Source organism: Sus scrofa, chromosome 13, assembly GCF_000003025.6.
Source record: "Sus scrofa isolate TJ Tabasco breed Duroc chromosome 13, Sscrofa11.1, whole genome shotgun sequence".
Classification (NCBI taxonomy): domain Eukaryota; kingdom Metazoa; phylum Chordata; class Mammalia; order Artiodactyla; family Suidae; genus Sus; species Sus scrofa.
Window position 1 is genome coordinate 46,450,177 of NC_010455.5, and position 17,379 is coordinate 46,467,555.

The 17,379-nt window shown below is 41.5% G+C and overlaps 1 long non-coding RNA gene across 15 annotated transcripts in view; it reads left to right on the plus strand.

The window, feature by feature from the left end:
• LOC106505633 overlaps positions 1 to 17,379 on the plus strand; it is a 397,602-nt gene that overhangs the window by 248,436 nt on the left and 131,787 nt on the right. For 10 of the 15 annotated variants that reach the window (XR_002337984.1, XR_002337981.1, XR_002337983.1 and 7 more), the window contains exons 4-5: positions 6,102 to 6,344; positions 16,002 to 16,459. This is a non-coding gene — a long non-coding RNA (uncharacterized LOC106505633). The remainder of the gene's footprint in view (positions 1 to 6,101; positions 6,345 to 16,001; positions 16,460 to 17,379) is intronic. The other 5 variants (XR_002337987.1, XR_002337994.1, XR_002337985.1 and 2 more) reach the window with 3 other exon arrangements.

The window sequence follows — 17,379 nt, forward strand, 5'->3', positions numbered from 1 at the left end:
ATGGCAAGAAAGACTGCTTGGTAAAAAGAATGACAGCAAAAAAGAGGATAGAAGCACTCAGTGACACGAAATGGGGCAAAATGTACAAGGTTTAAGGCAACAACACAACACCTAGTATTTTTCATGCCAAGAGTAGACATGACTTTCCACCATTTCTAATCAAATAAGGTGCTTTGTGTTGTCTTCTATGAAGATAAAGTTTATTCTTGTGGCTGAAGTTTGGTCAAGTAGAAATGTATCTTGAAGAACATTTTTAGAACCAATTTGCTAAGGAAAGAAGGATTTCTATTTCTTTTGTGGAAGTATTCTGAGCATAAGAAGATAATTTTGAAAAATATAAAGATGGGCCTGATTCATCAGATTGAGGTTTCTGAACCTATCCATTAATCCAAGAAGCTGATTTTAATTGACTAGAGAGGGACTAAGGTGTTTATTGCATTACTCTACTTGTGATGAGTATTAAAAGTATGATTTTCTGACCACCACTGGAGAGTGAAAAAAAACTTTCTTGTTTTTCTGTCTTTTGAAGAGGATGTTGACAAGGCATGAAACATGTGTAAGCACCTCTATTGTATTTCAGCTTCTGCTGACATCAATGAAGCCATGAGCTTAGTGTTCTTAAGTAACTCTGGGGACAGGGGATCCCAGGTGGTTTATCCTCATGGCTGCAAAGGATGTCAGCAGAGGCTTCCATCCCTTTCCACAGTCTCTTCCTGAAGGGCCCTTCTCCAGGTCTGCTTGTGAGTGCTCCAGTATAATGGCTGGATTTAGTCAAAGCAAGTTGTCCAAAGATGAAGGCAGGACCTATAATACCTTTTATAACCTAGCCTGAAACTCACATACTAGCTAAGAAATGAACATGGGCAAGCCCTGATTCAAGGTGAGAGCCCAATACACAAAGTGAAGAAGAGCGGGTAAGGATTATTGGGAGCCACCTGGAAGACTAGCTACCATAGGCACCAATAGAGACTGAAAATTTTTTGAACCTATTGGAAGCAATGTTGGACAGAGATGACACTTGTGGCAGACCTTTTCAAAGCCTGGGTTACACACTGGAAGTTTTGTAATCCCAAGACCAGATACCAAAATGTCTTGATGTAGGGATCGATGGTTGGACCTCTAAAGTGTGTGCTGGCTTTACATTGGACCTATTTCTCAGTTATTTCTAAGCTTAGGACATTCTGCCCTAGAACTAATTGAAATATTAGTGAACAGATTGATTCCTTCAACTGAATGTTTATGGAGTAGCTGCTATGTATTTGATAGAATGCTAGGCTCTTTAGTTACCCTTAACAAATAGCACCTGTCCCAATGAAGGCTGTCCTGATTAATGAATTATAAATTTTTAAGCAAAAAAAAAAAAAAAAAAAAAAGAAGGCGGCGGGGGTGGGGAGTTCCTGTTGTGGCTTAGCTGTAGCGAACCCGACTAGTAACAGGATGCAGTTTGATCCCTGGCCTCGCTCAGTGAGTTAAGTATCCAGCATTGCCATAAGCTGTGGTGTAGGTCTTAGATATGGCTCAGAGCCTGCATTGCTGTGAGTATGGCATAGGCTGGCAGCTGCAGCTCTGATTCCATCCCTAGTGTGGGAACTTCCATATGTCTCAGGTGCAGCCCTAAAAAACAAACAAACAAAAAAAATTAATAAAAATACAGTTTTCACAAGAAAAATCATAGGATGCCATGAGGACTAAAATTAGCCAGCAAGTGCCAGGGAAGTGATATTAAACTGGGAAATGAGGAGGAGGATATGTCCAGAGAAAGGAAGGAGGAAGAAGGAGTTGAACGTAGAGGGAACAGCATATGGAAAGGCCATGAGGTGGGAATAATAAGATGGGGTCCTCTGAATCCTGAACTGCCTGGCCTATACTTAGCAAGTTACTGATAACTCTGATTCACCTGACTTGGGGTTTGATTATTGGGACAAAATTCTTCATCATTTAAATAGTAAATTATTTCTTCTCTCAGTTCTGGATAAAGACATTCAAGTTGTTTTCCAGACACCCAGGGTATCAACCCAAGGTTTGGGGAGCACGTTTTAGGAAAAGAAAACTTTATCTATATCTCCTAGAGTAGGAAAAACATCTGAATTAGAGCAGAAAATAGAACTGGCAATTTTACTGCCAAAAGCTCTGGTTCCTTTCAATGCCTAAAATTAAACTGAGCAGTTCAAGAAACATTGTGATATGGGTATTGAAATCTCATGACCCTTGACATCAAAGCCATCATTTTACACAGGCAAATCCTTACGAAGGGACCCTCAACTACATGTATAGATGATCAACTTCATTCCTTGTCTAGGCCCTTCAGCTATAAAGATCAGAAAGGAACAAAAGCAAAACCATGTAATGGTCCCTTTAAGATAAACCTGGCAGTGTTTAACCAGAAACACAGTAACCAGAAATTACTGACTGTTCTAGAAATGACATTCTGTGTTCTGCAGTAAGGAGGAGAGCTTTTTCGTGTCTGTCTTCTCCCCTCCCATTTGGTTATAACAATGAGTCACCTTTACCTGCAAAGCTAGACATGTAGATTCGCTTCTTGTGCCAGAAAGGCAAACCACTTGTTGGCTGGGATTTAAAATGAAAAGGGGAAAACTATTTAATTTACAGATTTAATTAAACATGAAAGCTTCCAGGGAGGAAAACGTATTCCCCAACCTCCACCCTCCCACTTTTAAAAATGTCTCCAGTGATCTTCATTCCAAAGAGGCTACATACATTTGAGAACTAATTTTTAACAATGTGTGTAAAGCATCAATTTGCCCCAAATCAGAAAAACTCTGTAATGAAAACTGGTCTAGACAAAACTTGGAGAGTTGTCTGAACAAACCACACCTCTAAAGGGTGTTCATATATTTAAACATTTAAATGTACAGGCTGAATCTTGTGCCCACCTCTCTTTGGCCTCTATGGCACAGTGAAGGTGAGGTATTGGAAACATAAGCTCAGAGGTTTCCTAAGATATAAGGTTTACATCAGGCCTGAGTTAGCCTCCTAAAACAACCCCTCTCTCCAGCCTTTTTTTCCCCAAACCTGATCTTCCCAGCCAAGAAACCTGACCCTTATTTTCATAATGCTTCAGGCATGCATAGCAAAGAGCAGTTCTTTCTGCCCCTATAGTTTAGGCAGGACCCCTCCATCTGAGCTGAAAAGTTAGAATTTCACCTCTTTGTCTTTATGAAACTGAGGAGTCAGAAAGAAAGCAAGAGGGGAACTCCTACGACACCTTTCCAAAAATAAAAGAAAGTGGAAAATGAATGTGAGCACATATGCTTTTCAAAATCTCTCTCAATGAAGTTAATAGAAGTGTTGGTATATATGTATTTCAAGCTATTCACGGGGTTCTCTGGGCATGGATGGATTGTTTTATAACTTACTCCAAGATCTCTTTAGCATCTGCATATTCAACTTTAATTAAGTTTCAAGTCCTGAAGCCCAGTTTTCTCAATTTTAATGAAATGTGTCCAAACGTGATTGCCATGACTAAGTGACAATGGGAGGCTAGGCTCTTGGTTAGTGGAGGTGGTGGTATAAGATGACAAAAAGTTTATAGCATACAACTGAAGTGGGGGTGGTGAATTGAACCCCTCATGAAGGGGAAGCACATTTTCTGTGTGTGTCTGTGTGTGTGTATGTGAACCAAGTCTCTTTTCTTAGAAAAAGGACGATGTTTGAAACTCAGGTAGATTTTTTCAGAGGCATGTCGTTCAACAGGAAATATTACCTAAATGAGATTGTTTGTCTAATAGACCAGAACTGTTTTTAATTCTATGCTCTGCACAGTTAACATTCAACAATTGAGCAGCAATATTACTACAGTGATAAGAGGTTGATGGAGTTCCTTACTCCACTTATTGCTGCATTCAGGGCTTTGTCTGGAACCTAGATGGTCACAATGAAAAAAGGCAGACACTTTTAAAGGGACATTCGTGTCCAAATCTGCTTATATATTCCTTTTATACCACCCACAACAAGACTTCTATTTTCTTTTTAATTTTCTGATAAATTTCTCTAATACATTGGACCTTCAGTACCAGTTTCTTCATCCTCACTTTTACAGAGATTTTTATCATTTCTTAATTCATTCCCACAGAGAAGACAATGGCATCCAGAAAGGTACTGGGGATTTGTCTTTCTGTCTGCTCAACATATCTCCCTTCATCACAAAATAATCCCCCTTGGAGTTTCTGCAATGGTACAGTGGGTTAAAGATCCAGCCTTATCTCTGTGGTGGCTCTGACTCCATCCCTGGCTCAGGAATTTCCATGTGCAGCAGAAACAGCCAAAAAAAAAAAAAAAAAAAAAAAAAAAAAAAGAAAGAAAGAAAAAAGAAAATCCCCCCTTTAATTTCAGAAATACTCCTTTTATAGCTTTTGGTCCTAATGGGAGTTGTCACTTTAACCCACCTGCCTGTTTACATGGATGGGCATGTTGGGCATATGATCCAGCCGGGCCAATCATCAGGCCACACCTGGGATTGGCCTGAGAGATTGACATGCAATCAGTTTAAGCCAATGAGAGTCCTGTTTGGAGTTGATACAGAGAAACCCTTTGGCTCTGGTGAGGACATTGGTAAGAATCGAGCTTGGAAACTGCCCTAGAATCTGCCTCTGGCCAGGGCAGGAAGCTGATTGAGGAAAAGGAGCCAACATTCAGAAAGAGATAGGGAAGAGAGAGGGAGATAGTAGATTTGAAGTCTGGCTTCTGACATTGTTCATTCAGCTTTTACTTCAAATATGTGGGCTACCCAGCATTCTTTGAGCTAATTACCCTCTCCTACTCCTTTGATTGTTTGCGCTGGGTTTCTGTCACTTCTCATTGGTGCAGGCCCTGATTGCACCAAGAAGCACCTTGCATAGTGCTCTGCACATGGTGGGCACCTAATGTAGGTAAATAAAAGGGTAAATTTTTGTTTGTTTTAACAAATGAACTTAAGAAAACAGAAGAGGAGATTCTTCATTGGATGACTGAATTTTTTTTTTTTTCTTTTGAGGGGTGTGCCTGCAGCATATGGAAGTTCCCAGGCTAGGGGTCGAATTGGAGCTGCATCAGCCGGCCTATACCACAGCCATAGCAATGCCAGATCCGAGCCGCATCTATGACCTACCCCACAGCTGAAGGCAATGCCGGATCCTTAACCCACTGAGCGAGGCCAGGGATGGAACCTGCATCCTCATGGATACTAGTCAGGTTCATTTCCACTGAGCCTCAAAGGGCAACTCCCGAATTTTCTTGCTATTATTAGCACTAATACATTATGTCAGGATCTATTAATATTTCAGGTCTTATTATGTGAAGTGATTAAAAATATAGACTGATGAAGGCCAGTGGAAATACAACTTGAGCCACATATATAATTTCAAATCCTCTAGTAGCCACATTTTAAGATGTAAGAAGAAGCAGATGAAATTCATCTTAATATTCTACTTTATTCAACTCAATATATCAAAAACATAATTTCATCATCTAATATAAAATTATTCATGATATTTTAATATCCTTTTAATTTTTGTACTCAGCCTTGAAAATCCAGTAAGTATTTTATATTTAGAGTACATGTCAGTTTGGAAAAGCCACAATTCAAGGGATCAATAACCACATTTGGTTTGTGGCTACTATACTGACCAGCACACTTATATTTCCTGATTTTAATTCTCATTCCACCACTAATGCATCCTAGGACTGGGGAAACCTATTTGGTATATTTGAGCCTCAGTGTCGTCATCTGTAGGATGGGGATGATAATAATCATCCTGTCAACCTAGGGTGGATAAAGACATGGAGATGAATGGGTTGTATGAAGTTCCTTTCAACACTGAACTAGACTCTAGCAGAGAGTATAGGCAACTTAGTGGTGTAAGTATAGGCAAAGAAAATAATGTCAGATGGAGCTAGAAAGCAATTTAACAGATTATTTAACAAGTCACTATGTGGGGGATGGAGAATGAGGCTGCTGAAGTCCCTTAGAGCAGGTTATCAGGGTGGGCCTCTCCAAGAAGGTGTTCACCTGGGAGGTGAACAGTGAAATGCAGTTAGCCACATGAACATCCAAGGTAGAAGGCCAGGATCTGTGTGCCTAAAATCCAAAAATTGTTTTCCAGAAAGAAAATACAGAAATAAGTATCATGGCGGAACCCATATGCCCACAGCCGGCACCCCGTCGTTTTCTGAGTTGCAGTGTGATGAAATGCTGCTGGCAACATCTGCTTAGTGAGGCAGGAGCCTCCTCCTCTCAAGCAGCCCCTGCATCTGTTCAACCCCCCAAGAGAGAATGAAAGAGAGAAAACCAACTCTACTGACAGAAGGAAGAACAGGCCTCGGTGGCATGAAAAAATCAAAGCAAGGTAATTTCAGGCCACCTGAGATTGGCATAAGCTGGTACAGGTGCTATGGGGCAACCCTGCCAGGACTTCCTCACTGACATGGGGTTTCAGGACAGTCCTGAGCTTGTGAGCTCCTGCAGAGATGCACTCTCTGGGCGGTGCACCTCTAGTAGTTGCTGCTGCCAAGTGCCAAATTGTCCTGGCGCAGGGCTGGGCCCGCTGCTGATGTTTTGTGTTTATTCCCTCTGCTGATTTCTCTTTGAAAGCAAATTGCTTCCCCAGGCTGTTTCTGACACATCACAGGCAGCTGGTCTGGCAGCCTCTAGAGTGGTTTGGGTTTGCTAGACAGGTGAGAAAGCTTGAAAAGTTTAGCTGCTCCCCACATCATAAAGGGGTTAAGAATAAGGTTTGTGCCAAGAGCTGGCTCAATGCCCAATTTGCATCAACTCCTTTCATCCTCCTCAAGACAACCCCAAGAGAGAGGCCCTACTGACTCCCATTTTTCAGTAGAGGAAACTGAGGCTCAGAAAGGTTGTCATTTTCTCAAAGCCACAAAGCAATAAAGTGATGACTCAAAATTCTTTGATTATTTCTCCTGCTCTGTGCAGAAGGGAAGAGTTTAAGCTGGAGAGAGGGCAAGGCCACAGGGAGTCATGGGACAGTCTGTGAGTCTTTCATAGGTGAGAAACCCCAGTGAGGAAAGAACTTGAACTTGACCCTATTCAGACTCTGACTTCACACACCCAGGTCATTTGTTTACATTTTTCATTTTGTTCCTGAGTCCGGTCCAAAGACAACAGGTAATACTTAGAAAATACACACTTTAAGGGCATAGGGAGGATATCAGTGGGAGAAACATCCAGAAAAAAAGGAAGGAAGAATTTGGATCAGTACTGTAATGCCAGATGCTGAATTCATTAATAAAAGCCTTTATGAGAGTTTTTAGAAGCACAAGATCCTAAGATGAGGACCCAAACTCGAATGAGAGATAGAAAGCAAAAACAGATTGCAGCACTCATCCTCAAAAGGTCATACTTCCAGCCTGCAGCAGTAATTGGAGTTTTCATCCTATATGATGTAAGCATATCATATAGGTCACATATATAGGATGTAAACATTCACCATGGAAATTTTAATACCCACTCTTTCTACCCCACCCCACCCCAACTTCCTTGCATTGTTTCCTTGTCAGATTCAATGCTTTCTTTTTTCTTTAGCATCCTTGGTTATCTTTGATCTCCATGCCACATTTGACAATGCTTGTCATCCTTTCTCAATACCATATCCAGCCTTGCCTTCTGTCCATCAATTAAGAGCGTCTTAGTTCTATATTGCTTTGTAACAAACTAGCCCCAAACTGAGGGGATGAAATGCCACACATTTCTCATCTCATAGTTTCTGAGGATCAGGAAGCCAGACACAGCTTCCTAGGGTCCTCTGTTTTAGCTTCTCCCACAGGCTAGAGTCAAGGTGCCAGTGGGAGCCACAGTGATCCCAGCTGGGCCTGGATCTAGGCTCGCTCACTGGTGGTTGGCAGGCCATAGGTCCCATGGGTGGTCGATAGAGGCTTCCAGGTATCACTGGCTGAGCAAAGCAGGCAGCCCTCAATTCCTCTCCTACAGACAGACTTACATAGGAAGCCACCTCAGAGCAAGCCAGGGGAAGGACCACAGCAAGACGAAGTCACAGTCTTTTGTCACCCACTCTTGGAAGTAACATTCCACTACTTTTTCTATGTGCTATTTGTCTGAAGGAAGTCACCAGATCCAGCCCATACTCAAGGGAGGAGACCTTGCAGGGGTATGAAGAGCAGGAGGTAGAGCTCCTTGGCGGCCATCTTAGAACTCCACCAACCACAAAAATTAGGTGCACCAACTCTATTTAGCACCACACCTGATACATCGAGAGGGCCTTGTTTAATATCACATCCTCCTGCTCTTCTACCTCTCCCACTGCCCTTGGTTCACCCAAAGAAGACGGCACCATTACTGTGCATTAAGCATAAAAAAACTGAAGTATCCCTCCCACACCCACTCCTCACACACACTTTTCTTCACTCACTGGGAAGCCAGAGTGATCTTCCTAAAGCCCAAATCTGATCATGTCACCTGCTCAAAACCTTCCAACAGGTTCCATGTCCTTAACACATCCTGATCATGGCCATGGAAGCCCTGCGTGGCAAACCCAGATTTACCCATCTAATCTAATTTCTCTCCACATCTGCTCTCTCCTTTTTTTATTTCCCTTCACATTTCTCCCTTTATATTTTATATTTCATGTTTCCTTTCTTTTAGCTCTTTAAACATGGCATCTTCCTTCTCCCCATTCTAGGCCTTTGCCATCTTTTTTTTTTTTTTTTTTTTTTTTTTTTTTTTTTTTTTTTTTTTTTTTCCTTCTTTTAGCTCTTTAAACATGGCATCTTCCTTCTCCCCATTCTAGGCCTTTGCCAAATCTCCTTCTTGACTTCAAGTCTTTGCACCCCAAGAAAAGGAGGCGCCCCTTGTCTTACTTGTACTCCATGAGCACAGAACTCATGCCTAGTAATGCATCACCTCATTCTCAGTACCAAGCACACTGTATGGTAACAGGTGACAGCCACTGAGGTGAGACTCTACCCTGCAGAAAATGATGGCAAAGGTTTCCTTTGCCCTGACCTCATCCTATAAGCAGATGGACTGTGGGCCTTGCTGGGTACCACCCTGCCCTCCCAAACCTACCCCCCAGCTCTACCTCATCTCAGATTCCCTTCTTCAGAACACAGAGAGAGATGACATCATACTTCCATGGCATTTTTAGAGCAGCCAAATGCATGAAGAAACATTTCTATCAAATACTTTCGTCCTGGGGGTTCTGACATGTGTTTGCAAATGAATAAATGACTTAAGAGATCCAAATACAAAGAACACCAATCTTGCAAATGACATTAGGCAGTGTCCTTTAATGACTTTTCACAGGTCATTTCAAGGTAGTAGTCCCTCACATAATATTTACAACAACACCATGGGGAGATGCGATTAGTCCCATATTACAGGTGAAGAAAATGAGACTCAGGGAGTCAGTTACTTGTCCACACTTGTATAGTTAATAAGTAAACTGAATTGGGATGATAATGCCAGCCACTGTTAACTACACCTTTACTATAAGCTAACCTTTTACTAGTACTTGACATGAGTTCTCTGACTTAACACTTAGTAACCATTATAACAGGTACTTTATAATCCCTAATGAAAGATGAAGAAACTGATATTCAAGGAATTTAAGAAGACTCCCCCAATTCCACAGCTAGAAGGAGGCAGCGCTAAGGTCTACCTTTTTAAGTACATACTTTATTACAGTAATAGTTTAGCAAAGAATTTCATTTTCAAATATGAAATGTAGCAGTAAGTTAAGACTATAAGCTGCTAACAGTAGCCAAGGTTAACCATTTTTTTCCCCTAAGAAAAAAGGCTAGTGGAAATATTTAAGAGGCTCAAAATTCTATCTTTAACAAAAAAGTGAAATATGTGTTGCAATGAGTTTTAGGTCTATTTGATAGAGAAATCAAGATTAATGCAAAGCTGGACATTAATAGGGTAGTCACCTGTATGTTATTCAAGAAAAGAAAAATCTGTCAAAATATGAGAATCCTGAAATACTTTGTTCTTATTTCCCATGGTCTTGAAGACAGTTACTAAAATGTTATGCAGGATGTTATTTCTCTAGCCTGGCATCTCACTTGTTCCATGAAGATGATGGGACAGACATGAACTATGCCTGGTGCCCAGGCTTCTGCTATTACCACACATAAACGACCTACCCAGGCTGCTGGACCAACCACAAAACATAGGAAAAATTTGTCCCTCAAATGCCAAGATGTTTGAATGCTATTGGTTGCTTATGCAAGTCAAGGCCACAAACTCTCTGGATTCCACAAAATAATTACCAGGCTCCTCTGAGTTCTTGCTGGATAACTCATTGCCAAAGTTTCCCAGGATTTCATGGAAGTCCAGTGGTTTTCAAGCAGAGTTATAATAAGTATCAGCTGGAAGGACCATAGGATATACAATCCCAGGACAATCACAGACTTAATAGACTCAGAATCTCCAGGTCCAGGGCTCAGGACTTCAGAAGGTCCTCTAGGAATTTGATGGCTGGCCAGAGTGTATTCTGTTCCCATTTGTCCCTTGGAAGAAGCACACCCCAAAGCCTGCAAACCTGCCCCCTTCCTCTTTATAAACCCTACAGGAGGATGCCCTGTGGCTAGCTGGTGACTAAGTCAACCTGAGGAATAGGAGGACGATTTTCCATTTCTTTGGAGAGGTTTATCATTTATCTAGCCTGTCACATGTCAGATCCTATTGCCTATTTCTCCTGACTCAACCCAAATGCATATTTTTTCCAGATAGTATGTATAATTTCCTTTTTGTTTTTTCTTTTTATTTTAATTGAAGTATAGTTGATTTACAATGTTATGTTAGTTTATGGAGTATAGTAAAGAGATTCAGTTATATACATTTATATATTTATGTAAATATATATTTACTTATATTTATGTATATTATATATACATATATTTATATATGTATATATTTATATTTATGTATATTATATATGAGATTCAGTTATATACATTTATATATTTATGTAAATATATATTTATATTTATGTATATTATATATATAATATATGTATATGCATTATAAATACTTTTAAATATTCTTTTCCATTATGGTTTATCACAGGATATTGAATACAGTTCTTTGTGCTATAAAATAGGACATTGTTGTTTATTTATTTTATATATATTCTGTATATAGTAGTTTATATCTGCTAATCCTAAACTCCTAATTTATCCCTTCTCCTATCCCTTTCCCCTTTGGGAAACCATAAGTTTGTTCTCTATGTCTCTGAATCTGTTTCTATTTCATAAATAAGTTCATTTGTATCATATTTTAGATTCCACATATAAGTGATACCATGATATTTACTTTCTTATTTCACTTGGTATGACAGTCTCTAAGGTCCATCCATGCTGCTGGAAATGGCATTATTTTGTTTTTATGGCCAAGTAATATTCCACTGTGTGTATATATATGTACCACATCTTCTTTATTCATTTCTCTCGTCAAGGACATTTAGGATGCTTCCATGTCTTGACTATTGTAAACAGTGCTGCTATGAACATTGGGATGCATGGATCTTTTCGAATTAGAGTTTTATATTTTCTGGATATATGCCCAGGAGTGGGATTGTGGATCATATGGCAACTCTATTTTTAGTTTTTTGAGGCACCTCTTTACTGTTTTCCATAGTAGGTATACCAATTTATATCCCTACTAACAGTGTAAGAGAATTCCCTTTTCTCCACACCCTCTGTAGCATGTTATTTGTAGACTTTTTGATGATTGCCATTCTGACTGGTGTGAGGTGATACTTCATTGTAGATAAATTCCCTTTTTTGAGTATTAAATACAAGATAATGATGATGATGATATTGATAGCCATCTATGGGACACTTACTAGGTGTTTTGCATATGATATCTCCAAATTCAACTACTCTACAAGGTATATTTTATTCTCCCCAATTTGCATGTAAGGAAATCAAGGCTCAGAGAGGTTAAATAACTTGGCCAAAGATGTCTATCCAGCAAATGGCAGAAGCAGATTTTGAACCCACTTCATCTTAACTCCAAAGTCCAAGTTCCTTCCATTCTCCACTAGCTGTGTCATCCTGGGCAAGAACTTAACCTCTCCATGTCTTAATTTTTCCACATGTTAAAAAAAGGAAACAAAAGTACCTAACCCATAGTGTTGTTGCCTAGATTAAAAGAAACAATTCAAACTTGATTTAAAAAAAAAAACAATTTATGTAAAACCCTTAGCACAATAATCTTCAGTATTACAATAGTTTTTTTTTTGTTTGTTTTTTTTTTTTGTTTTGTTTGTTCTGTTTTGTTTTAACACCAGGACTTCTCAAACATTTCTTAGAAAGCACTCATACCCCTGAAATAAAAAGTAGCAGATAATTTCAGCTTGGGCTGCCAGTGATGTCTACCTGGCTGTGGTTCTCATTATTTATTGGCAGGTTAAAGACTCTGAGAAGTTCCACAGTAAAGAGTCCACATTCACCACAAGATATAGATACTTAAATCAGTTAATTTTCACTGAATATTCCAGTTCTACCAAGAAGGAAGGGGGTCTTTTATGCCTGATTTGGAATGGAATTGCTTTGATAATCTCACCCTCTGCCAGTGTTTGGAAAAGGCCCTACTGGAGGAGCATACCATTAAGAAGGGCCTCGCTTTGATACTGGCTGTTAATCCCATGGCCCAGCTTGACATTGTCTCTTAGCAACGTCCTGTCCTTTTCCCCTTTTCATTCTTGTGCCTCTAAAGACACTTCCTCTCTTCTGGTTTCTCTTCAGCCTCTGACTTTCACGGCCCCTTTAAGCCTCGTTTACACAGAGAGAAGCAGGAGCTGAAGGCCCTGAGCACATATTTATGTTAATAGTACCAAGGGGAGGAACAGCCTGTTCTGGGGGCTGCTTTCCAACTGTCACATAAATCAGGAAAAAAAAAAGTTACTATTTTCACAAAGACACTGCCAGCGCAGAGCAGTAAGTCTTGGAAAGGCATCATTTCCCCACCCCCACCCAAGTCCCCTTGTGTCCACCCCCATAAGGTCCCCTCCATCATCAGGAAGGAGTGGGGGAAGGATTTCATAGATGCCGAGTATTTCCAAGTCAGAAGGGACCTTTGAGATCATCTAGTGCTAAATCACACAGAAACATCTAGTAAATACCTCTGCCTGGGTCCTTCCCCAGAATTTCTGATGCTGTGGCTTGGAGGTGGAGCACAGGAAAGATTTTTAAAGCTTTCCAGGTGACTCTCATGTGCAAAGAGGGCCAGGGGACTGATGTCATCATGGTCCCATGAAGAGACAGGACCAGAGAATAGATTCTATGGATCATCCTGGGAGCCAGTGATTTGGTGGAGCCCTGACAACCAGCCATGTTTTCTTTTGTGATGTCACACTATCACTGAGCACTGGGAACAGCAGCAGAAATGCTAGAGATATTATGAGAGCTGTGCACCAAATCACTTGGGGGAGCTCATGCAAACTCACTTTTGCTCTCCTTTTGCTCTACCTGGACCAACTGAATCAGAATCTCTTGGTGGAACCCCAACACATAGGTTCTGAAAAAGCCCTTGGTGGCAACTGTGATGTGTATCCCAGTCTAAAAAACACTAGCCTGGGTAAAAGATCACTTATTTTGGAGTTAGAAAAATGGGGGTTCAAGTCTGGGGTCTAGCAAATATTAACATGTTCTTTGGACAACTTACATAATCTCTCTGAGCCTCAGTTTCTTTATCTGCAAAATGGGACTACCCTGCTAACTCTCCCTTATTCTTCATTTTTGCAGTTCAAAACTCATTTCTCCTTGGAAGTCCAGGCTGAGCTTGCAGATGAGTCTAGTCATCCATCCTCCCAAGATATGTCCTGACTAAAAGCAGTGGAAACTTCTCCTTTGTGACACTGACCACAATTCACTGATTGAGTAGTGAGAGATAGAAAACATGGTTTTTTAATGGATGAAGAAATAGTTAATGATGCTTAACTACATGTGTAGTAGATTACTCACTCCCAGTCTCCACCACCAGTGTTTTGTGAGATAAGGAGATGCAGTATCTTGTTCCCTGCTGCATCCACAGTGCCTAGTGTGAGGCTAGCACTCAACAGACTTTGGCTAAACACATGGCTGAACACCTGCCCAAACAAGGAACTAATATATATGGAGTAGCTGGCACAGAGGGAATAGCAACAAACATCAGCTGTTCTAATCATTATCTTCAGATAGACTTGTGTCTTCCCAAAGACACACAGTAGAGCTGAGACTTGAACTCAGTCCTCTGGACTGGCACCCTCATTTTTCATCCCTTATGTCATTCTGCCTTATCTTCCATGTTGAGGGGAGGGAATCTAGGAAAAAAATGGCAGACTGTCTCTGCCCACTAAAATGAGCTGGAAACCCAACAACTTCTTGCACACTCCAGCCTCCATGGATGCACCTATGCAATCCATGCAGACAATAACAACTACTGGCATGGGGCCCCTTGGTTCTCTCTTGAGAAAGTTTTGGATCGTAAGCTCCCCTTGAGGAAAGTGACCCTGGTTTTGGCCCCCACCACTCCATAGACCCATTTGAACTCTACTGCTTGTTAATGACAGGTTTGTAGTGGCAACATTGTTTTGATCCCAGCAGCAGTCAAACCATATGCATAGCGGGACCAAATGCCTCTGATGATTTCCACATTTCCCCATTGGCCATCATGCTGTCTAGGATTGGAGAGAAGCTGGAGCCTGGAGGGTCACAGGAGAGGAGATGGAATTCACACTACTGGCTGCTTAAGCACCACTGGGGAAGGGAGTTGAGAATAAAAGTAGAGGTGGTGTTTCTGGGAATGACTCTGGGTGATCCCTTATCTTTCTATGCTCGCATGGAAATCATGGACCTCGTGTAGTTAAAAGTTACTATGACCCAGATACTCTGCCAAGTGCTTTACAGACATAATCTCATTTAATTCTCTTGACTCTGCGGGTTTGAAATCATGAGTGTCAGTATCTCATAGTGGAGAAAACTGAGGCTGAGAGTCATTTGCTAAGGGTCACAAATGTCAGTTCAACCCAAGACCAGCACTGGAAGCAGGCCTGATGATTCCAGGGCCTCAATTCATTCCACAAATATTTATTGAACACCACAATGTGCCATGTTTTCTAGCTGCAAAGAATACACAGTTGGTGTTCCACATCTGCAAGTTCCACATCCAGGGATTCAGAGGTCCACCTATATATTCATTGCACTATGCCTTTTTATAAAGTGGACTTGAGCATCTGTGAATTTTGGTATTTGAGGGACTTCTGGAACCAGTCCCCTGGGCATACTGAAGAATGACTATGTTACAGACAAAGGTCTATGACCTTGTGGGTCTTTTTTCTGTGGAGACAAACCATAAATAATAAATCTAAACACGAAGGATGTAATGTGATCTTCTAGAAAGTGATAGTGCTTTAAGAAACAGTGTGGTACAAAAAAGATGGAGAATGGGAGATGTGTGGGGAAGGGAGTCTCTGATACACATTTGCATCTTACATAGGGCTATCAGGACAGGCTTTAGTGATAGAGTCATGTATTAGAAAGAAGGAAAAAGTTCTAAATTATGCCGTGTTCATTCTGCCTCAACCACTACTGGTGCTGGGCTAAGCATTTTATCCATAACGTCTCATTGAATCCTCCCAAGAACCCTATACAAATAAGATCATCTGCACTTTTCAGATGAGGAAATTGAGACTCTAGAGGATTAAAAAAAAAAAATTGTCCAAAATGATTCAGTTAATAAGTTATAGGGCTGACATTTCAACTTGGCTCCTCTAGCTCCAAAGTCCCTGGCCCTTTTGACAACCAGGATGCTGATGGAGAGTGTGGGGAGCTGGGGGCTGTCAGCAGAGAGGTGCAGTGCGGAGTCCGCCCTTGATTGAGAAAGTCACCCTGCAGCGCCTCCCTCTGGAGACAAGGTCACTCTGGAGGCTGGGAGCTCTCCTGGTGATGCTGGGCATCACAGAGGCAGGTGGCGTGGTTGACGTGTGGTGCTCTCTCCACATTGCATCTCCTCATGTTTGTTTTTCCTTTTTTCCCATAAGGTTTTGAAATCATTTCTTTGGTAGTTGGAGCAGACAGATGTAGAGAAGCAGTTCTTGAAGAACCACTTGCAGATGTCAGAAAACACAAGGTTTCTGGAAGCTGCACAGAAGGGCTGCTCTTTCACGGAGGAACAGTGGCACCCTGGGCATGAGGGGCCAGAGGTTAAGCATCATTTTAGGGTGTGTTTGGGGGAACTGTTTATAAATTTACCAGAGTCTGGTTCTCAATTTGGCAATCGCTGTTCTCCTGAGTGATCCCCTCCCCCATGTCTGACGTCATTCCCTCGCACTACACTTTCTCTTTCCCATGAAGATCAAGAGTGCAGTGGTCTGAGAGGACTTTGCTTGTGGAATGAAGGTCTCTCAGCTGACAGTGTACTCCATTCTCCCTCCAGGATCCTGAGAACAGCCATGCAGTCATGTCAAGTCATCCATCTAAGAGTCTGTTCCTGAAAGCGGTAGGTTGCTTGACTGCTTTTGGTCCCTCAGTGAGACAGTGAAAGGACTGTTGGGTGAATGCTCTGAAAAGGCAGGAGCACCACCCAAATATACTTGGGAGATAACAAGGAAGAGAAGGATAGAATCCATTCCTTCTGGGAGGCCCCGGTTTCACAGCCTCAGTTCACCTTCTGACCTCATGGCAACTCAAAAGCACAGATTCCATCCTTTACAGCCACCATCTATATACATGTGGAATGTATATATATAACAGTGGCAACTCGTATTTGTTAACATTTTTTAATGTTCTGAAAGCACTGCTCATGGGTGTTGACTTGTTTAATCTCATTCAAACAGCAGAGCAACCCAGTTATGGGATATGATAATTTAAATCCCTTTTGGCAAATGAGAAACTGAAGAACAAAAGTTCAATGACTTGACAAGGTCAGGGCTGGTGAAGGAGAGGGCGTGTGACTCAAGCCAAGGTGCCCTGAGTCAAACTGTCATGTTTCCTCCCTGACAAGGTAAGGGTGTCTGGTACCAGATTTGTGCGGAACAAGAACAGTGGCGTCACACTCTTTCTACCCATCTCTCTCTTCTTCCTGTGTCTCTCTTTACTCAAGGTCTCTCTTCTCCTCCTCTCCTTTCCCCTCCTCCTCTCCTTCCTCCATCTTTCCCTTCTCCTTCTTCCTCTCTTTATCTCAACTTGGAGGTAAATGTCCTCCAGGGTGAAATGTGCAGAAGTAGCCTCACCTACAATTGTGATCCTGTGGCAGACACCCCAAGGGGAGTAATGTAAGGAGACATTCATAAGTGCCTCCAGGGCCCTGAGCTGGCCATGTGCCTTGGGGCCTTACAGGTGAAACTCGCTCTAGAAACTACATCTTGGATGGTATCTCATGACCACACAGGCTCCCACAGAGGGAGAGATGATCCATGT